The following is a 22933-nucleotide window of genomic DNA, read 5'->3' as shown; positions in this document are numbered from 1 at the left end:
CTCTTTTAGAGTCCCTCTCTTTTTCCAACTTTCATTTTATATTACTTCCTTCATACTTTCCTTCAGAGGGAGAAAAGGAAGAAGAAAATTAAAAAAATACCCTGGAAAACTGACAAAATATTCAAATTTGATTCTAGCTAACATGAATCATTAGGAAAAGAAATAAAAAAAATAGAATCAGTAAAATCAGAAGAAAAGCTAAGTGTTTAACTTTGGAATATCATTCCCTATTTTTCTGTTCGAATCTGCCATGCTGGCCTGGCTGAGCTTTATTCTGAGGTAATCAGTCACAAGAAAATCAGGAGGCTTTCTACACAGCTATTATTTTCAGCTTGGCTAGTTTTAAGTAAAACATCTAAGTTAGGAACCCAGTCACTTTGATATCTCCTATAGTCAATGGAGCAAGATAGTGATTTGCAAAGAGCTATTCAGAGCTTAGGAAGGCTACTACCATCATTATTTTTCAATTCAGTCAGGAATCCGGGTCTTGTTCCTGCATTGTAAAGGGCAGCTGGAGCTTTTCCTTAGCTTCAAAGGGCACCAGCTCTGGCACTGAGTTTTCCCTGCAGATTACCACATAGGCAGCTCTTTTGTTTGAAGCTCAGTGTCTCTCTTATTTGGGGGTAAGGAGAAATGTTTATTTTATTTTGCACAGATTCAGTTAAAAATCTTCCAGATGGACTTCTAGCTGCCTTTTTTCATGTAAGTCATCTTTGGGCTTTGTCAGGACTGTGGAAACCATTGCTGAAACGGAGGAAGAGACAAATGGCAGGGCAGCCTTTTCTGACCAGCAGCGAGATGGTTGTGTGGTTCCAGGGCTGCAGTGCTCAGCGTGTAAATGTGCAGCTCTTCTTCCTTGTTACCTTTTCAGGGTGTCTGATAGAGTGAGGTGTTTGCACACGTACTGAAACAAGATGCTGTTTAATCAGGGCATCCCAGGTCACTTAAAGATTTATGTCAGGCACGTGTACGTGAAGTAGTACGACTGAGGTGTGCAGTTATGATCAGAATACTTCGTGCTTTTCAGATCCCACTGAAAAAAATTTCTTTGATCCTCTAAACTAGAGCTACATTGTATAATCCTTTTTTTTTTTTCAATTTTTTCTTACAGAGGCTGCCTGGGAAGCTATTTGGGAATATCTTTATACGTATATACTCTGTGTGTGTATATATGCATGTGCATATATATGTATATCTATATATATTCTGGTTTTAACCAATCTTCTAGGTTTTTTAATGTTTATATTTTCATCTATTTAACTTACTCTTGTATATCCTGTCTTTTTATTTTCCAATAGACAAGGCTTTTTTTTTTAATTATGCAAAAAATCATTGTAATCATGATTTGTTGTCTTTGGAACACATTTTATTTACTATTCAATAGCCACTATTTTTATTAGGACATTGTTTGATCATAACTTTAGGCCTAATAAAGTTCCAGGGCTAATCTCATGGGAGAGGATATTTGTGGTCCATGTTTTCAGAGAGGGCGCTTGGAAGTGAAAAAGCTTAAGTATTTAGGCCTCAGTTCAACTTTGAAGTCAGGAGAAATCTGTCCATTGCAAATAGTCATTTGACCACCTGAATCAATAAGCATGTGCAAATACCCAGCTTGAAGGGATAGTTGCAGTCACTGTATTCGTGGCAAGCAGAAACATAGGCCTTCATTTGTATATATTACTTCAGGGAGATTGAACTATTTTTCTTTGGAAAAAAACTGCCATAAAAATCTAACTTGCAAGAAGAGGTGAAAAATAAAGCTTTTCTGTAGGATATTTGGTGATGCAAACAAACTGGTAAAGGAGACTTTTCTAGCAGGAAATCTCCTTGTGGTGCTTAGTGACACTCAATTAATATTAACTCTCTTGTAAAGAAAGTGAAATAATGGTGCATCTTTCATTTGTACTCAACCATCATTCTGTATCTGCTGTGGATCCTAATGATTTGTTCTTGATATTGACTATAGCTTTTTACATTACAGAAGGCTCATTGCTTTTCTCCTACAGATGCTGACCATTAGAGACTGCAGAGACTGAAACCAATTCCTTGTTCTCAAACCATCTTCAGTTAGGAGATGTTGCTGAAAAACTTTCACCTGGATAAATAACCGTGATGACTCCATCAAGAATACATTCTCAGTGAATTGGATTTCTTTACTCAAATTGTTGAAAATCTCTTCTGCTTGGAGGTTTCTCTCATAGGGAAATTGTTCAACATTGCAAAAGGAGTATGCTGAGGCCCATTAAAGTTTAAAAAGTACTGTGAACTCACTCTCAGGCACAAGGAGGCTTTATTACTTGAGATTTTGTTTGGAAATATATCATGAATTAGTTCTTCTCATACATTAGGTATCTTTTGCCATGGCTCTTTCATATCCAAATTTCTCATCATTCTGGAGGAAAGTTCAAGTATTTGTGCTTTTTCTTTTTTGGTACTCATCTTTGTTTATTTATTTTGTATTCTTGAGATATGTTGCATCTCTGGAGTTAGTATTTCAACTTTTAGCATAAAAATGATGTACATACAAGTCTAGAATGCATCTGAAGATTAGTCTAATTTTTCATGTGACTTTGACTTGAACATTTTTCTTTCTGTTTATATTGCTGTTGGAAAAATGTGCATTACCTGTATTCTTTATGCCTTTTGCTCTGTCTATAAACTCAATAAAATTGTCTCCCCCTCCTGCAGAACCACATTGTTTGTGCATAGCAGTGATAAAAGTTTTTGAATAATAACGATTGATAATTATGAATGGCTTAATCTACATCTATATTTACATCTATATCTAATCTATATCTATCTATCACAGCGTGAAAGTCTCCTGATGCAGGGTTTGAAGTGGTGACAATATAGCAGTGACCAGTAATCTCAGTTCAGGAATATGTCTCCATAAGGCTATTTTGGATCTGAAAAGCAGATTTCTCTGTGTATGTTTATTACATTTTGCACCACGGCTAAGGCTTAGAACTGGTATTAGCCATGTGAGTAAATGAAGCAGTACCCATCTCATCATGCTGCATGTCTGTTTTGTCACTGCAGCTCAGAGATAAATAAAAGACCGCAGTAGGTCCTTTGTTACAGAACATAGAAGTTTCTGAGGAGTGTCAGCATAACCTTTTGGAGTTCCAGTCTTTGTAAGATTAAGAAGAAATGTAACCCAGTAGCTCAACCATGGGCCTGGAATAGCAAAGACCTGGGTTAGGTTGAACAGACTAGCATGGGTTTTCTTTCTGAGAGTGAGCAGTTGTCTTAGATGAGCCTCAAGCATATGGCTCTCATTGGAAGTTAACTGAATAATTTGAGTATGGTACATAAAATATCTGTGAGAATCTTAATCCTGTTTACTTGCTCATGCACCCTACTTTTGAGGCAGAGCACGGACAATATCAAGGTCTTCCAATGAACAAGCTCAGTGAGCACCAAAGCAGCAGACCGAAGGGATGGAGGTTTTTTTCCTTCACTATTTGAAGTTCACTCAAAAGAGAAGTCCCTGAGAAGTTTGTCTGAGGACAATACTTTCTTGTGCCACTTTTTGAACCTGGCTCAGCCATTTTGGAGTCTTTCAGACAGATTCTAAGCTGGCATAAACTAGCCTAATTTCTTCGACATTAGTGGAACTTTTCTGATTTATACCTACTGAGGACCTGAAAGCTTAGCTGCATTTAACTGAAACTTGCTTATATGAAACACAGTCTTTTAAAGGAATGCAAGTTTTTCTTAACCTCTAGCAAGGAAAAAGTAAAAGAGCAATTTGACATGGGAAATCTGTGGGCTGATGCAAGCCTCGGTCCTTTAACTGGTAGGCTTGCATCCTTTTCATGTGGATGTTCAACATCTTTTCCACTCTCTTAATTTTCTCTGCTTCTCTTTTGTGGTGGAAGACGACTGAGGTGTTCAATTCTATGCTTAAGAGTAGCCCTAGCTGATGTGAACAGACTACACAGATGCACAAATAGCTGCAGGACTGTGACTTTAATGAGTAGATTTTTGAGTGTCTGGAAATAGGCTTTGATCTTAGAGTGAATTTGTCAAACTTCGATGGGTTATGAGCATTCATAGACATTAAAATCCCTTACAGCAGGACATACCCTCCAATGTCTCTTCTGCTGTGTGGCTTTTCTTGGCAGATTTGTTAGAAAATGTTTACTAGCAGTAGAAAGTCAAGGCCATTGTACTAAGGTAGTTTTTACTGCCACAATATTCCTTTGGGTCTCCAAAGTTTAATGAAGTCAATGGGAAATTTTCTATCAATTTCACTGGGTTGGGAACACATCTTTGCTGTAGATAAGACTTCATCAAATATAGTTAATTTACAGAGCATTCAAAGAAGGAAAGACATTTCTCATCCTTGTCCATTTAATGCTGTGCTCCAGGCCTGTGTTCAGGATTCTGAATAAATTGAAAACTGCCTCATTTAAATCAAATGAAGTCTGAACTGATTCAGTATAGTTGTCACAGGTGAAGGGCAATAGGACCTCCAGAGAGATGTTTGAGGACTGACAGAAATGACTGTGGTCGCTTTTGCTTCTACCTTCCAGGTGCGCACCTTGATATAGGATTGTACACATGCTACAGCTCTGACCTTAGACTGCACAGGTGACTAGTCTGACTCACCTCCAGCAAGACTTATCTTCCTCACCACACTGTTGCCTGCACTCACATTTTTCCTGTAACAGAAATGACAGCTTCTCACTCCCATTGCATCTCAGAGATACAGTACACACATCTAGACACCTGCAATCCAGTAATGATACATTCATATAAACAGGCAGCTGGGGCTGGCTTATAATTAGAATTACTAGTATATGACGTCTTCTTTCATTTAGGTGAATGACTGCTTCTATTTTGCCAAAAGCATATTCATTAATTTATTTCTAACTTGTCCTTATCATTATTAGAAGTTGGAAAGCAAGTTTTGACGTCCTGGAGGAACTTGTTTACTTGCACAGATTATTTTGTTTACGGACAGCCAATGGCCTTTCACTTCATTTCTTTTCTTGCCCTACTCCTCTGATGCGTGCTGCCAGGACAGTCACTGTTTATCATGCCTAGTGTTTTCTATTTGCACAATCCAAAGAGAACATTTCTCTTTATAATTAATTTACTGCTGTAACTTCTGCAAAATTCTGACAAATGCATGGAATTGCAAAATATGCATGGTAAAAAACCCAGAACTTTCTGTCTATTTCCTGCTATCGTAAAGCCAGAAAAGAACTGCCTGGATAGAAATCTTGAGTTAGAAACAGGGTTACTGTAGGGTGCAGCCCTCTAATTGACAGAGGCTAGGAGGATGTGCTCTGCTTCTAACATTCTTCCTTAAGTATCTGCCATGGGATGAGTAGATTTTGATTTGCTCTCGTACAGAGGTTCTTGTTTAAGGAATAAAGTGGGAAGGGGGCTCAAGCAAAGGATAACAACAAAAGCCTTTAATTTGAAGACTGGTAATCTTAGCTATGTGGGCTGCACAACAGGAGTTGTATATCTACATGGATTAATATTTCCGTGGTAGATTTGAGTGCCTGAGATATTACATGCCAAGATCAGAGCACATTGGTGGCAGACGTGGGTTTACTCCTTCTTTGACAATTAAGAGATTCTGAGAACGATTTTCACTTTGAGCTGGAATGAAAAGTTACAATATCAAAAACGTTCATGGTTCAGAAAGCTGGTATGTCAGACTAGGGTAATGAATCAGATCAATTTAGTTCTATTTATCAGTTTTTAATTTACAATGAAAATCTAATTTGGATGAAATGAAAGTATCTTTGATCTGAAAATACAATCATCTTTTTTAGAAATTATCAGAGAAAATAGGAAAATAAATTGTCATTTGACAACACCACAAACTCCAGAGGTACTTCCTTGCTAACAGGTTTTTGTTTTAATAAACTAACATATTCTAATGATAAAAAAGTTTTTGCAAAAAGCCCTTTGACTCTCTCCCCAACCAGCTCTAGCACTATCCTTGGGCTTTAAGCCTATAATTACAGGGAGAAAAGTTCAAGATAGGTAGGAAACACAGCACAGAAGCCCCATAATAGTAAGAAAGGTAATAGATTGAAATCTATAGATTTGAATATGATACAAGGATTTGACTACCAGGGGATGTTTCAGTGTGGGATTCAGGTCCATCAATTTGTTTGTGTTTGCAGAAAGAAACCTTGCACAGCCCAAGCCCACAATATGCCCAGCTATCGGCTTCCAACACTCCGCTGAACACAAAGTTCATTCATTGTTATTGCTGGGTTTTTAGGAGGCAAGATGAGCAAAATCAACATGAATTTCCAACAGATGGGACTAGAGAAGGACAGCTGCAGGAACACAGTACACTACATACAGCATGCATGGGCACGTTTGATCCTCTTCATTCAGAGCACAGGCATCATCTCCGTGACATGGACAGTGGAAAAATACAATTATCTGAATTAATTGTCACTCCACAAATCCCTTTGCTGTGTGCTGCCTAGTGGAAAAAAATAGGCAGGACTCAGGGAACACTCAGGGAACACAGTATGGAGGTGTAATTTGTCACGTGGAAGTAAGGACAATAGTGACAGGGCATACTACTGTCTATGTGAGATGAGCAAAGATGTTCCTGTGAGCTTCCAGCCTTTTCTTTTTTGTTCTTGGTATTTCATTTTATTTTTTTACCTCTGGGGCTGAAAAGCTGGTAAACAAGATTGCAGCACAGGCATGCAGAAAATAAAATATAGCGGAAACATGTGTGAACAAGATTAGTAGACCAAAACAGTGCCTCTCAGCAGATTAACTGCACTGTGGGGGAAGTACAGCTGGGGCAGGCCTTGAGGCATTTTTGCCTGGGTACAGCAGATGCAGGCAGAAAATACTAACGCAGTGCTCTTGAGAGAAGGGCTTTCGTTTCTGTTCATTAAGTGTGGCCAGATTCTGGGGTTCTGTCACAGCCCAAACAATAACTGCTTGGTTTTGCTTATTTCTGGAGAATGAGGTTGGGCAAGACATATAAGGAGTTTGATTTTCTTTTTTTCTTTTTAAATTTTTTTTCCTTTTCAAATCAGCTTGGAATCCTGCAACTTTAAAATGATTTCAACTGTCCTTTCTCTATATGTAATGCATGCACCTGCATATACTTTCTAGCTCTGTAGGTTACAAAGTCCCTTTAGGATGAGAAATTCAATAATGACCAAATATGTTTTGTTAATGATAGGAAGGGGATATTTTTGGATGTTAACATTTGGTGTTGATTTAAAATGCTTGAGATATTGCTGCTACAACCCCTGTGTGCTCAGTCTGGTAACCTATCCTTTGTCCCATGGACTCTTCATCTTTGAGAGCTTAATATGAGGAAGGGGCGACTGGAGAGTAGAATTAGATCATGCTTAAAAAAACCAAAAACATATCCCAGCAAAACCTCCACCTTTCTGCTTCCCAGTAAAATCCCTGCTCTCTCTCATGCAGACCTGGCTGGAGAGACTTTCCTTGCGGTGAAAGCTGCTCGCTTGTGCCAGGCTTTTTCACTCACTGCTCCCTCCTCCCTCACAGGCAGCAGCAGCCGCAGCCCTCTCTTCCGATTCCAGAGGAGTGCCCTCATAACATAATGCCTCATAGCAAGGCAGAAGGGGAAAACAGAAGGTTGCTAGATGGGGTCAGGGTGATCTTCTTAGCTGCAAAGATTAGCAGGTCCAGTTCTGCAGTGAGCCTCCTACTTCACTCCAAAAGTTGGATTAAAGTCACCTCTGGCCCAGGCCTTGAAGCTGTCTATCTCCCCAGTAATATCAGAGCAGAGCAGCTCTGTGCTCATGTTCTTCTGGGTTTAAAAACATCTCCTTTCAAGCCATAGCTGAACCTGATGTTTTGATTCGCTGAATTTTAAGTAAGTACTAAATTATTGTGAAGCTTGTGGCCATGGGGAAGCTTCAGTGCATGTGAAGAGCAAAATCTGGCCCACTCTGGCAGCAGAAAGACCAGTAATGCTGCAGAGGGGTCCTCTGGTGAACATAACCCCTAATTCTCCTCTCTGCTGACCAGGGGAGGGAGACAGTAAGGACCTCATTGAGCTGTGCTGAGTCCCGGTGGAATGAAGGGCCCTTAGTTTCTCTCCGTAGAGAGTAAAGTGTAAAGCAGCTTTTGGGAAGAAAGCGCTACTCTTTCTCACAAGTATACTGGCTCAGCTCAGGAGCAGTGAGGCAGTGAAGCTTCAAGAAAAGCAGTACCAAGGAGTGAGCAATGAGCTGAACAGCCTTTGGGAGCTGAAGGTGTAGTGGCAGCCTCATTGCTATTTATATATGGCTAAGAACTATTTTATAAAGTAATTACAGGTATCATTCCTCAGATGCATAGAGGTTAAAGACCTCTGGGAAGGATAGCCAGTAATTGAGGTTATCTTAAACAAGATCACTCCCTGGAAGTAGAAATGCAGAATGACATTCTGAGGAGAGCAGATCCCTACAGTGTAAAAAGATGAAAAGCTGACCAAAATGCCAGGTGTCTTTCTTACTTTTCTGTGTACTCACCCAAGTATTTAGAACTCTGCTTTTTTCACATATTTGCACGATTCAACTTTTTGTAGATCTTAAGGTTATAATGATTTATAATTATGGATCAGGGGTCTGCGCACTAGAAGGGTTATTGTAGCTGTCTTGACAGCTGAGGATGTAGAAGTTATCTAGATGAGTAACCAAAAAAGATCCGTGTAACTCAGGTGGCCAGGGCATATCGTGGCTACCAAGTTACAAATAGAAGCTCCCTCAAACTTTACAATTGCCTCCAAGGGTTTGGAGCTGAGCTATTCATGTAAACAACTCATCAGACAATCACAGACAAGACTGAAAAAAATTCTATCTGTTAGTGGAGAATTCCCATGCAGGAAAACAGAATAACATTTTCCTGATAACAGTGTATGCTAGAATTAGTTATCCTGACGCACTGTGAGTTTCTTTCAACTGTCTCTCTCTTTCTACAGTTTAGGCAGAGAGGCAAACAGCATATAACAGCAAACCCTTTCCTGTCTGATTAAAGAAAAAAAAATTGCTTTTATTCAGTGATGAGTTATGAGAAAGATACTAGAGGCAAAACTTTCTCATCTAGAGCTTTCACAGTGCCTTGTCTCCATCTCATGGTGTGCACACATGGGCCTGGCTGTGCAGGTGTGGAATTCCCAGGCTCTGCACTAGTCCCAAGGGAGCCTTTGGGTTGCTTAGGGTTTTGTTCAATTTTTCCATGTCCTTCCTGTTTCATCAGCGTGACAAAAACCTCCCTGCTCCCTGCATGTATTTTTTATGTACATATAGAGGAAAGAGTAAAGATATTTAAATGCTGAGGAACTTATTTTCTCTCGTTGGCTTTTTCCAGCGTGCTGTGCCAAGTGGGCACTCCCAGGTCAGTGTTCCTTGGAAATCTCTGTGCAAATAAAGACTGTATTGAAAACAAAACCTCAAAGTACAGATAATCATGAAAAGTCCCATAGTTAATAACTGAGCAAGCTTATCTTGTCTTAAACTAGGATTTTGTTAAGCAAGGTTTGGTGTCCTGGAGAGAAGTCTGATAGCAAAATAATTTGAACATTTCTCCTTCTCTCTCTTTCTCTCTTTTTTTTATTTTTTTATTTTTTAACTCTATTTAAAACATTCTAGTGCACCAGGATGCACTTTGAAACACCTAAGAGGCAGCTTGCATGACTTACTGTTTATCATCTAACAGATTTTCTGTGTAGAATCTAAACAGGAGCTGATGGGAAAAACAAACAAACAAACAAATAACAGGCCGGGGCAGTTTTCTAAAACTAGCAGTCTAGGTTAGTGCAAGTAAGTAAATGTGGCATTTGGCTAAAACTTTGACTTCCCAGACTCTGTCTATATGAATTGCTGGTAAGACTAAGTATCTTATCTTCCATTGAGACAAACACTTATTCTATTGTAGTGGTGTATGTCCTGAAGAACTCCATGAAGAGAATTACTGTTCTCAGGATCTGCACCAGTGCAAATAAGAATACAATTTACTCCTCAGAAATGTATAAAAGTGATATGAAACATAAGAAAACATCAATTTATCTCCCGACCCACCCTCAAAAAGATGAAGTTCGAGTTGTCTTATTTACACTTGTGGTTGTCTAGTTTAGAGACTGCTCATTTTTATTATGATTTTCATAGCGTCCACTGTAGGCACAAGGAGAAGCCTTTTGAAAGTCATCTTCTGGTAAACTATAGTACAAGTATATATATGAAGCAGGAAGACATTAAAGAGGGTGGATGAGATATGGGATAGTAACTAAGGATTTTTCTGCATTTAAAACTGAGGGCCAAGAACCAGAAAAGGCTGACAAGCAGGTGTGTGGTGAAAATCAGGTATGAATATTGTTTGGTTTTCCCCTAGGACATGGCAGGTTTATTCTGAAGAAATTGCTTTGGTTGAACTGAAGTTATTTTCAGGCTACAAAACACTTCTATTTCTCTGTGTAGAAGTGAGCACCAAAGATATCACAATCCAGCTTAGCAAATAGATGTACCAAATTCCTGAAGAGATAGGTGGGTCATAGATGATGGAATAAAGTCAATAAAATCCCTTCTCTGTGCTTGTTAATATAGAAATAGCATGGGACTGTGGGTGTTCTGAAGGCAGCAAGCAGGCTGTTGAATCAACCTTATTGTTTCTTGTAATTGACACCAAAGATGTATAACAGTTTTTATTAGATGTATTTGTAAATATCATAGAATCACAGATGTGTTGGTTGGAAAGGCCCTCAGGAGATCTGTAGTCCCTCAGGAAGTCTGTAGTCCAGCTTCAAAGTAGGGCACAGCCAATATTAGATCAGATCATCTTTGTCTAGGCAAGTCTTGAAAACCCTCAGGGATGGCATTTCAACCACCCCTCTAGGTGACCTGTTCCAGGGCTGCACTACCTCTTAGTGGAACACTTCTCTTAATATCCAGCCTGAACCTGCCAAGATCTAAGTAGGTTTGGGGGGGAACTGGATTTCTATTTCTTTAGACTTTATTCGATCCTGTGGCTTAAGGCTACTACTTCAAACCCTGTGGAGGTGCAGTGCTTTCAGTAGCTATTTCAAACTTGTTTCCCACCATACTGGCATAGTAACTATCTTTGTCCTGAAATTCTCTGAGTCAGACAGCTGTTGAGTCTCACTACTTTACACTGAAAATGTGGTCTGCTAGTCACAGAACAATGCATGCAAGAGCAGTGGAAACTGAGAAAATCATACCAACTTATATTCCAAAGCCAATCTCTTTAACATCTCTTTTGGAAACAAGACCTGATGTTCAACTCGTCTAGAGCTTTGTGGTTATTAGGGGATGCATTTTCCACAAAGGACTTTGCATATGCAGAGACAAACCCAGATGTGCTCGTTCAGTGGCCTGTATTTTTTGAATGAAACCACCTTCTCCCAATTTCAAACACACTAGTCAGAATCAATGAACTTTCAGTAATTGTGCTGTAGCATGCCCAGTATCAGACCACTGGAGGTGGTTCATGCAGGTGGTGATACAGATTTAGGGAGGTGCACTTCAGCTACACAGTGAATACTGTCTTGTAACCCTGCATCTGCAACAGCAGCAGTGTGTCTTCTGTAATTTTACCCTGAGGGGAAAATTAAAATGAGAGGAAGGTTAAGAGGAGCTAACACACACACATGCACAATGCTGGGAGTTGTAGCAACAGACTCTGTTAGGAGAAAAGTCACAGTTAATGAATTAATCTCAATGAATGAGGAGGCTAAGACTGACACTGTATTATCTTGCTTTCACAAGACAGACAGATTTCATCAGCTTATTCCTTCCCTCAGTAAAGTCTCAGAGTGCAAGTCATATTAGTGTCTCTGAACTGGGCTCTGCTGATAATGTCTCAGGGAAAGAGCCATTGTCTGTACAGGAACAGTTTCCATAAATCTATTGCCCCTAATAACCACATTACTGAGATCAGTTTTCATGGTATTTCCTGAAAGACGTTACAAAAACCAGCTTCACTCAAGTGTCACATTATTAATACAATCACTTTTTAAGACAGACTACAAATAATATGAAGAGTTTGGCTGTATTCTAATATAACGTTTCTGATTGTGGGACACATCACAGTTTGTGTGACCTAAAACACAAACTGTCCCAGAAAGACTTTTGGCTTTCTCCTGATGTGGTATACAATATCACATTGTCTTGTATAGACAGTTACTTTTCTATTGCTTGGGAAATTCTTACTTTTCACATTTTGATTTTTTTTTTATATATTTTGTCCCAAATTAGGACAGAAGTCAAAATATTTTAGGGAAGGGAATTGAAAACATTTCTATTTTGAATGCTCAAACTGAAATGTTTCTAAAATAACCTTTTTTTCATAATTGAAAAAAGATCCTGAATGCCATGAGTAGAATGAGTATAAAATTACACTTACACTTAAACAATGTAATTTATATTACATGTCATAGAAATCATACCAAGAGGGTGAAACAAAATTTTGCTGTTAGGTAGGATGAGACTTCCCCATTCACCCAAACCGCATTATCCAGCAGAACATTGTTCCATGTTCTTCTGCTAGGTCTCCATCTATTCAAAATTGCATAAGACATCTACTCTCATATTTTCCAGGATATAAAGCCTGAGAAAACCACGGTGATGACTGAGTCAGAAACTGATAGTAAATAGGTTCTGCATTTATTATGCTGTGGAAGAAAATCTGGTGTGATGTCATTGGTCAGCTCTCTGTGGATCATATCCATCAATGCCTTTCAGCCTGTTTGTAGGCTTTTCTTTGTCCTTGTCATCTCAAAACACTTCCAGAAATGGTAGGCAACCCACTCGTGCACTGAAAATGCTAATCTAACTCTGTGCTGGAGGTGTGGTGTGAAAATATGAAGAATGACCTGTGAGGACAAGAGTCTTGTATTGCTGATCTCTGTTATGGGAATGGCATCCTTTGTTTCCAACAGTATAATTTCCCAACTGCCTTAAAAAAAGTGAATACCCCCCCCCCCCCCCCCCCCCCCGTGTTTCCAGCAGTGTTTGTCCATGCAGTGCTATAGGGAGAAAAAATATCAAGCAGCTGAGACTAGTGGTGGAGTTAAGAATAACGAATAGGATTGAAAAAATATTAGCCTTGCTGAGGTGACAGCTCTGGTGTGCTAATCCTAGCATTACAGAACTTGTGTGTGCTCCTCTATTGTCAGAAGACTCAATGGGAGATGAGGTTTATATTAGTATTTGAAATTTTATTTTGGTATGTCAGATACCACAGAACATAACTCATGTAAATAAAGGAAATTACTATAAATAGCACTGATCTAATTTGAACTTCATGCTATTTTGAACTCTAACAGGCCAGAAGAATTATCTAACAGGTCAGAAGAATTATCTTGGTCACAAAATAAGCAGCAAAAATGCCTTCACCATATATACATTAAGATAAAATGGTGTGATTGCAACTCATTCCCTTATGTAGATTAAGATAAGAACATCCTGGCACCAGGGCAGCGTTCTGACACTGACTACTGTTTATGCAGATGGTCCCACCTGCAGAAGCACCAGCCTTCCCTAAAACCTAGTCTATGAACTTTGGCAAATTAGGTAAAATTTTCTGCCCTAACAGATGGATCCCTTATTGATGTCCTTCAAATTGATTTTTCCCTTCAACTTTAGTTATCTATCCTTCTTAAAAATGAAAGGAAAAACAATATTTCTATTATTTTTATTTACTCTCTACATAGTCACGGATTGCAGACATTGTCATAACATTGTATACCATGACATTTCCCTATCTCATTTGTATTGCATTATTCTTTATTTACTCATTGCATTTCATGTTTTCATATTTAAGAGAATAATCTTTATATCTATTGCTGTGAAAGCCTAGACTGAATTCTTCTGGCTCCCCACTGAGTTATGGTGGTCAGGGGTGGCCCAACAACAATTGTTTCATATAGATTACATTTATATTTTTCTCCACCCTAAAGGTTATCTGATGATTTTCAAATATGCAATGAATATAAAACACTGAAATGGTGCATTCAACCTGTGTAAGTGCAAATAGGTGCACAAAGCAAGGGTCAGTGGAAAACTTTTCTCCCTTTTCTTCTGAATTGTAACATTTAGAGAAGTTTAAATGCTGGTCTTCAAATAAGTTATCCCAGGTCACATCAGGTGAGTGGGAGAAGATTCTAGACCAAACATACTGAACTGATCACAACATGAAGAAAACTTGACCCGACAAAACCAAAATCTGTCTTAACATACATCAGCTGCAGCACCAGTGTCCTCGGTGGCTCTTTACCCTCTTTCTCCAGTGCTTTGCTTCATCCAATATGAAATTTTCATTGGTTTGACAGCCAGCAGGGCACTGAAAGATGGAAAAAGAAAATTGCAAATGTAAAGGTCTTGACTCATTGAGTTGAGCTGGCAAAGTGTGTCTGTCATGTACATTGTCCTTTAAACTCAAAAACCCTCAAGGGCCTTAAAGAGAGCTTTGTGACATAAAGAGATCTGTTTGAATTCCTGATCAGCCCTTTTATTTTAAATTTCTTTCCTTTCCCTCTTGCTCCCTGTCCTCTTCCCACAAAATACCATTAACTAGGATCTGCCAAATGTTTGAAACAACTCGGGGCATTTGGCCTGTGCAGGAGAAACATTGTTTCTCATCACTTGTAGTCAGTGCTGTCCATTCCTTGTCTTGCTTGAGGATGAAAGCGTTTTCCAAAAGCAGCTGACTGGCTAAGAACAGAACATGGAGAGCTGAAATTCCAGGGATTAAATTGGATTTTCCCATGGAAGAGCACATATACAGTGAGATACATGCCTTTCTGTTTACTCCTATATACAGTGAGATGCATGCCTTTCTGTTTACTCCTATATACAGTCCAGCAAAGACATTTTCAAAAGCTTACATGCAGCTCACATGCCAGGAGAAGTTACTTCTCGGTGATGAATCCATACTAAATTTATCTCAATTCCAGAGGAGTAGTTTATAGTGCTATAGTTTATAACAGTTTATATTTTAAAAAAAGAACCTTCCTTCCTTTCCATCTGAGTCCTAAGTTTCACTTGGGAAACTTCTCTCAACAGCCCTGCTTTTTTTTCTCTTTCAAGTAAAATCATGAGCTGCTGAAAGGTCCCAATTTAAGTCCTGAGGAACAGCAGGGCCCCCCAAGTGGTATCTGCAGAAATGGCTTGCAGCAAAGGTCACATGCAAGCTCTTTCCTTTGATTTCCTCTATGAGGGTGAAATTCCCACAGTGGGAAGAGCCATGGGCTGGAGAGGGAAGGTGTCATGAATTCCCGGAAGACAAATAGTCAAAACAGTAGTAAGTGTAACCTCAAAGTGGAGGGAGGGACTGAAGGGTATGTGTGGCAAGCAGGCAGGGGTACAAATTGTGGGGACACAATGAGAATGTCAAACAAAAAGAAGAGCACAGCAGACATTGCTTTCTACTCTGTGAAAGAGTCCATGTAGTCAGTGCATGCTACCTGAAGGAAATATGCCTGAGTATATGATATAAAAAATGAACAGAAAGAGGCCCCATAGCCCAGACAGATGGAAACCTTCTGGAATGACTGCTCTGAAGCGTTCTCTTTTTCCAGTGAAATAGGTATAAGATACATGGAGGTCCTGTAATTGTAAAGATTTCTTATCATGCTTAGACTCTCAAGGTGTTTTAATTTGTATATTTTGTACAGTGGATGCCTGATACTAATAGCTGAAATGCAAAATGTCTCTATCTGTTTTTCCTCCAATTTTTCCTCCAAGGCATCAGCCTGGAGCCAGGACACTGTAAGTCCATATAGGCTGACATTGTTTCGTCTTCTTCCAAGTCCTTTAATCTCAATGGATTTTGAAGCAGGCGCCAAGAACAAATCAGGTATGGGTCAAAAGTCTACATTTTCAGGGATGTGACTTTTCAATTCATTCAGCAGTTTTGGTGGTTCTAGAATGGTAGAAAGCTTACTTTTAATAAGACTTTTTAAAATAAATGGTTCTAAAGGTGTACGAGAAAAAGTGCCTCAATATCCAGTATCATTTGGTATTCCAGGAAAAAAACAAAATAAAATCTTGGCCTGAATAAAATCAGAATGCTGCTGACCATGTGGAAGAAGAGAGGATCTCTGTTACAGCCAGAAAAAAGATTAGATTGAAATCATTTGAGGATTACATGAACTGCACCCATACCCTGTATGAGGAAGAAATCAGGAGAACTAATTGATAATGCAGCTTCACTCAATCATTTTAAGAGGAAATAGTGCCTTGTTAGATTCCTACCTGCTTGTATTTAGATAACAAGTATTTACAATCTCAAGATCGTAAGAGTTGCAATCTCCTGTACAGTGGAAAGCATCTTTAGCGATGAAAAGAAACAGATGGTCTCTTCTTTATGCAGTAATCCTCCTTTATATTCCAGAAACTTAAGATTTGGGGAGTGGAACTGGAGGAGTGGGCTCTTCTTCTAGGAGAGAAGATTCATTAAAAATAACTTCAAGCAGCGTCCCATGAAAATATTTTTCTTTTTGCAGATCAGTAGCTTGCAGGCAGATTGCTTATTACTTTATAAGAAAATTAAAGCTTGTTGTAATAGCTTACTATTATGCAGCCTTTTTGTTTCCATCTCCTCTTGTGCTGTTCCCAATTTCATATGGCTATAATGTGTGAAAGCAATGTTTTTTTTTCTGCTGCCAGATCATATGCAAGCTCTATTGTGCCAAGTGTTCTTCACTTTAGGGTGAGGAAGACAGATTCTTGCCTGGGATTTCATCTTATTCCAGTTCTTTTCCTGCCACCTGATCTTCAATATTTCATACACTTGAAGTGAAAGCCTTTTGTAATAACTCTGAGAAACTGTGTTTCCTGGAGAAATCAGTCGGTTCCCTGCTAAAGCAGGTCTAATACATTCTTTTATTATATAATATTTGATCTGATTATAGAGAAGTAGGTTAACTTTCAGTGGCCCTACAGGCAGACTTGTCTGAGTGAACCATTTTCTAAGTTTTTCAATGGGTTCAAAGTTTGATTTATATGTGTGTGTTTTTCTTAAGTGTGTATTTATTTATTTATTTATTTATTTATTAGGATTCTAGGATGAGGTCCTCATCCCATGTAAAATTTACGCTGTAGACAGGTCCTGAAGATCCTCCGTGACAACAGCTAAAAACAACCCCGGAACTTAAGTCTGCATTAAGGAATATAAAACTGACCAGAAATTAGGGTCCTTGAGGTTCATGTCTGTCTTGTGAACAGCAAGGAGTCTGTGTTTGTTAAGAGAGAACCAAAGGAGGAATGTTACCTCCCAATTTTCTTATTCTCTCAATTCAAATTACTTATCAATGTAGGTAGAAAGTAGTGAACTCATGGCAATTGATCTCAGAGGACATGAGGGCCCTTCTTAATCATTCCTTTGTCCTCAGGATTCTTTAGGGTAAGTCCAGAGAAGCTAGCGCAGGTAAAGTTTCACATCATTGTGCCATGATAGTGCATGGGAGATCAAGTGACATCTTGGAGGCCATTAACTTAAGCAGAGATGTTTCAAATGTGAGGCAGGTTAGTTGAGACCTTTTTGCTTCCCAAAGGCTCTGCATGTTGGGAGCTTGGTTATTCCCAGCTATTGTCATTCATTGTCATAAATTGAATTTAAATTTGTTTTGGGGTAGGAGGTCCACACACTGTGTATCTTGTTGCAATAGCTCATTAGCAGGAAGTCTAACTTAGTTCTTATGCTGATGCAAGCAGGCAAAGTTAAATAAGACAGCAAGCTCCTCTGTCACTTATCTGTAGCATAACTGCAGCAAAATTGCTTACAGTGTGAGCTGTCTAGCAAGACATATTTGAAGGTCATTTTGAGGCTAAACTTGCCCTGCTTAGCAGTGGAGAAATGTTCTCAGCCTCTTCCATGAACAACTGTCTGTCCGCTGTCCAGCAAAAGAGTAAGGAAGAAAGCCCATATGCATCTGAAAGTCCCTTGACTTAATTGTTCCTATTTTGGAAAAGATCATTTCTATACTAAGGGGTTGAGAAAAATCTAAAGGAGGGGGAAATTACAAATTTCCCTCAGAAAATTCAGAAACAGAAAGGAAAGCTGCAAATACTTGAAATTTGAGATCTCCTGCTCCTCTACACACTAGACAGAAATCCTAAAGTTTCCTTTTGGAAAGCTGCACCCAAATATGGGCCACATTTTTTGTACCTTTTTTTTTTCTATCAGCACATTTCTGATTTTTCTCTCCAGGTGCAGGAATACTGAGAGTGCACAGGCTTCTATAGTTACAGAATTTTGTTTCTGTTCCCTTAAATCTTATCTGAATACTACCATGTGAGCTCCTTGAAAGGTACAAACATTATTTTAAAGGGTAAGCAGAGAACTTCTTTCTATGTCTCCATCCTCTTGACATTAATACAGACAAGTGACTGGAGAAGTTGGTTAATACAGTAGTATTGTGACGCTGCATCAAAAGCTGATCATGTTTCTTCAATATGTTATATGATGAGGCAGTGCCATCATGACCTGAGAGCAGGGTCATAAAATAAAGATGCAAGCGTAATGACTCGTGAATTAGTGTCACGATGGCAAAGCTAGGTTTTGAGTGCCTTTGAAACTAAATTGACTGACACCTGAGTATCTTTAAATCAGCCCTTGTGCTGCCCTGTATTGTTGCTGATTCTGACCAAAAGCGTTCAGAATGATACATGATATAGCCTGTTAATGTTTTGGAGAGGTGAATGCCAAAGGCTGGTGTGAGGTTTCAGTTAAGTGATTTCATAAATTAATTTTAATGTAACCGGTAGTTCCTTTGTCAAATACTAGGTTAGCAAATGAAGTTGAATATGTATTATCTAAAAGATGAAAGCTAATGTTAGCCTCTGAATAGAACCTGGAAACCTGATTGAGGTTTTCATTGAGCTCTAGTCGTCTTATCATATCTAGTGAATAATTGATGCTCTGAAGGGTGGCTATGATGGAACAACTGCCTAAGCAGATATGAGACAAAACCAGAGACATTTATCCAGACCTATTCCCACCTTACATTAAAATAAGACCCAGGAACAAATGTCCTTAAGCGTTCAGTAACTTGTAGCATCTTGAGGCAACCTTCAAGTTAAGGGTGGACCAGATCAGCGTCCAGAGCATATAGGAGGGGTATGAGGCAAAACATGTCGGTATTTAAAGCAGAGGGTTGTGCAGTTTCCTGTATAGACAGAACTGGTGAACTTCTCATAGGCCCACTAATAAAGTTGTGCCTGGAGCTTTACTTCATGCATGTGACGTTATCACATTCTGGAAAATAAACAGGTGAGAACAGATACAATGCATAAATAGGAATTGCACATTTAATTCAATATAATGTGGATGTGTATATTTTTAATAAATAGTTTATGCAGCTGTTGCCCAAAATTCTTGCAGTTTAACATGGCAGAGTGAGCTAATCATAATCTGGGGACATGATCAAAATAGGCTTGTGAAAGAAAAGGATTATCTTCTCTTTCTGCCCATTGAACGTGATGACAAATGTTCCTACTAGGAACTAGGCTGAGATCACAGAGCCTCTTTTCAGAGCATGCGTCAGCCAGGAAGAGCCAGGTGTCTGGTTCTAATCCAGGTTTGACTTCACTTCAAAAAGCTGTGGGGCTCACTGACAATTCTCAGGCCTATCTGGCCTTTCGGCATGATGTGATCTGTTGTGACTAACCTCCTGCTTTCTGGAAACTGCTTAGTGGAATATTATTGAATGATTTTCTTAATGAGACCAAGGAGGGAAAATGCTGCTAAAATGCACGAATAATTGATTGCATTGTCTGAAAATACCCACAGAAATTGATACTATGATTGAGCCCAGTTTTTTATTCAGAAAGTAAAATGTCAAATTAAACACAATTCTATTGATATACCAAGAAAATGATTCTTGGTATAATGCCAACATCAATAACTATAAAAGGGAGACAGCAGGCTAAAAGGCATGGCTGGCTGCAGTTTTAAAATATTTGTCCTTGGTGGGACCAGAGACCGATTCAGTTTAAATTTAGATTCCAAAGAAAACTAATATCTCAAAGGGCAGATCTTAAAACTTACTCTTTTATTTGTTATATATCAGAGCAAACTGGGTACAATGAAACAAACTTATATTGCCTTTAAAATGCTGTAGCAATATTGCAGTCAGATGAGACAAGTCAATTCACGCTGGATGAGGATTTAGCCTAATAAATCACAAAAAATGAAAAGTGGAAACAGTGATAAGAATTTAGAAAGGTGTCTATTTGCTCAACAGCCACTCCCCCAAGATGTATCAATCAAAGCCTCAAAAGATCTCATTCTGGTGTGAGCCTTATTGATGAATAGCCACTGGTCCTTTCATCTACTCAAGTATGCTCAAGTATGTCTCTTGTAGAGCAATTGAAAGGTCTGATTCTTTCTGGATGGGATTTATCAATATCTAAATGGACTGTCAGCTGTCAGGGCATGATTCTGGAATTTTTCAAGAGAGTTTTTGAGGCCATTGCTGTGCAGGTCATCATAATGATTCCTTCTTAATCAAAATGCTTTTAATCTCTACGGTGGCATTACAGAGAGCTACATTTGAAGGTCAGGTGGTTCTTGGCAGTGGGAGGAAGGCTTGTATGGGGATGTTTCTGTATGGAGGAAGATGAAGCATTGGCTAGATTTTAAGTCATAACTCTTTGTGGGAAGCTTCTATATGAGACGAGACTGTCCTGTCTTGGGGAAGAGATCATTTTTCAAATCTCTGTCAGTGTCTACGAGCACATGGTATGTTCTAGGCAATGGCACAAGATGAAGAAAAGAAATTCAAATGGACAGTTCCAGTTATGGCTCATCTCAGTTATGGCTCATCTCTTCCATGATTTATCATGAAAAGGGAGCAGGTCCTGATTGGAAGGCAGACAAAAGGTCTCCAAGCAAATATTAGCTATTAAAGTCTATTGAGTGGAAGTCTGCTTTAAGTTTATCAAGTGGTCATAAACTTAGGCAGTTAAGGCAGAAACTATTGCCCGTGGGTGATGATACAAATATTTTCTGGCAGATCCTGAAAGGAACCAATGTCACTGAAGCATGTGAAGGAGAAAAAGCTTGTTAACTCACCTCGTTCAATGTTCTCCCACCTGTAGGGCATGAACCAGTGGATCACAGCACAAACATGGTCTGAGCTGCACTGATGAACACTAATGAGTGACACAGGTGGAAAATACCTGCAGGAACCTGGCTTGCCAACAGCAAGCAGAAGCAAGCGTGCTGTAACTTCTTTCCCGCTGCTCCTACTGCAGCATCCTGTTTTGTTCATACTACAGAGAACACACTGTGCAGAGAGCTCATCTCTGGCACAGAAAGAATAATGCCTCTGAAAGCCAGGAAGATGGCTTAGTCCTGGAGACCAGTCCCACAGGACTGTGGGGTGCAGTAGATGATCTTTCTTAGCCATTTATCAATAGTTCCATCCAATCAAGATCTTGCTCCTCCAAGGAACACAATAAATAATGGTTATCTTCCCAGGACTAATGCAAGACTGTTCCATGCAGCATGTTTTACAAATGCAGTTCTCCAAAATTTTGCCAGAAGGTCTAGGAGAGAGATTTCTACAACTCCTTTTAGGAACACAATTTCCAAATGGGAATTTTTGGAGTAAGCGATTGCCTAATACCTCCCTTATAAATAGTTTTGTGGTTTGTTTTCTTAGAATTGATTTCTGTCAAATACTTAGGAGAAGGTTGCTGCTCTCTGTCAGAGCACTGCAGGAGTGCTTTTGGTTTGTTCCACAAAATACTGCTTTCACTGAGATGTGACACTGGTTACAGATAGTGCCTCTCTCATCTCTTGCTGTTTCTCAGGCAACTTACAAAATAGTAACTTAACAAAAAGTGTCCTACATTAAGCTGAGGCTTACTGTAACATAATGACAAATTCTTCTTTGGAAATACTAGCCCTCTGCTAAAGATGGTTCCTGTAATAACAATGCATGGGTCTAATGACCCACGTTATATTGTAGGACCAACGCTTGAGGAGAGAGGATATACATTCCACCTTCTTTGCAGATTGCACATGTGGACCCCTTGATAAACGATCTGTTCCTCCTCTAGGACATTTCTTGGGGTTGGAAATTCCTAAACATAAAGTGTGGGGATGTACATGAAAAATAAAAATGCTTCAAGTTCCCTTTAGTCTTTCCCCTGAGCAGCATCATAAAAACTTTTTGGACTAGCAGTCACCTTCTGATCTTGGATATTATGGGTAGTCCTACAGCTAAAATAATAATGGTCTGAATTGAAGATCCAGGGTTTGAGGCCCTAATGATGGTAAAAATGATACTTTTTCAAGTACACATATTCAAAAATTATTTCAAGGTAAAGTTTTCAGTAGTTAGATTTGAATTTGCAGTGCATTTTTATAATCATGGTATTTTTAGCTTTCTTGAAAATGACAAGAATACATACATCCCCCACCTACTACAGTAGCAGTGTAATCCCAGTGGTGATGCCACATGTTGGATAAAGAGCTTTTTACTGTGCAGCCACAATGTTTTGTAATCCTTTACTGTCCATGTTGTGAAATTACTACATAAATGCATGTTTTTTAAAGAATTCTTTAACAACATTACTTGATTACATTCTTTTCTAACCCTAAATGAAAACTTGTCCCTTATACTTAGCTCTAGAATTACAACTTCTCTTGAAAAATTTTAAATATCTATAACATTGTGCCAGGTCACATCAAGTTATTTGAATTTTCAAGAATAACATAAGCCTACACAATGTGACATGCTTGCTGCATCAAGTCACAAATCTTTAGATATTATAGCTTTTTTAAAAATGAATGTAGAAGTTACCATGGCTACAAAACCTCTTTATTCTGTAAAGATTTGAAACACTCTTAAATATTGAGGAGTAAACCACTCTTTCCTTTCCAGGAACAACACAGCAAATGTGTTTCAGATGTGCTTGTTGTCAAGTTCTGCAGAAGAAGAAACCCC

At 38.9% G+C, this 22933-nt stretch overlaps 1 protein-coding gene across 2 annotated transcripts in view; it reads left to right on the top strand.

Annotated features, from left to right (window-relative positions):
* Window positions 1-2697, top strand: part of LOC104144409 (potassium voltage-gated channel subfamily A member 5) — a 32546-nt gene extending 29849 nt beyond the window's left edge. For both annotated transcript variants that reach the window (XR_011142759.1, XM_009675408.2), the window contains one exon: window positions 2007-2697. The gene's annotated coding sequence lies outside the window, so the exon portion shown is untranslated. The remainder of the gene's footprint in view (window positions 1-2006) is intronic.
* Window positions 2698-22933: the final 20236 nt, after the last annotated feature.

This window comes from Struthio camelus, chromosome 1, assembly GCF_040807025.1.
Source record: "Struthio camelus isolate bStrCam1 chromosome 1, bStrCam1.hap1, whole genome shotgun sequence".
In the NCBI taxonomy this organism is placed as follows: Eukaryota; Metazoa; Chordata; class Aves; order Struthioniformes; family Struthionidae; genus Struthio; species Struthio camelus.
The sequence above is the reverse complement of the archived record's forward strand: the minus strand, read 5'-3'. Positions and strand labels throughout refer to the sequence as shown.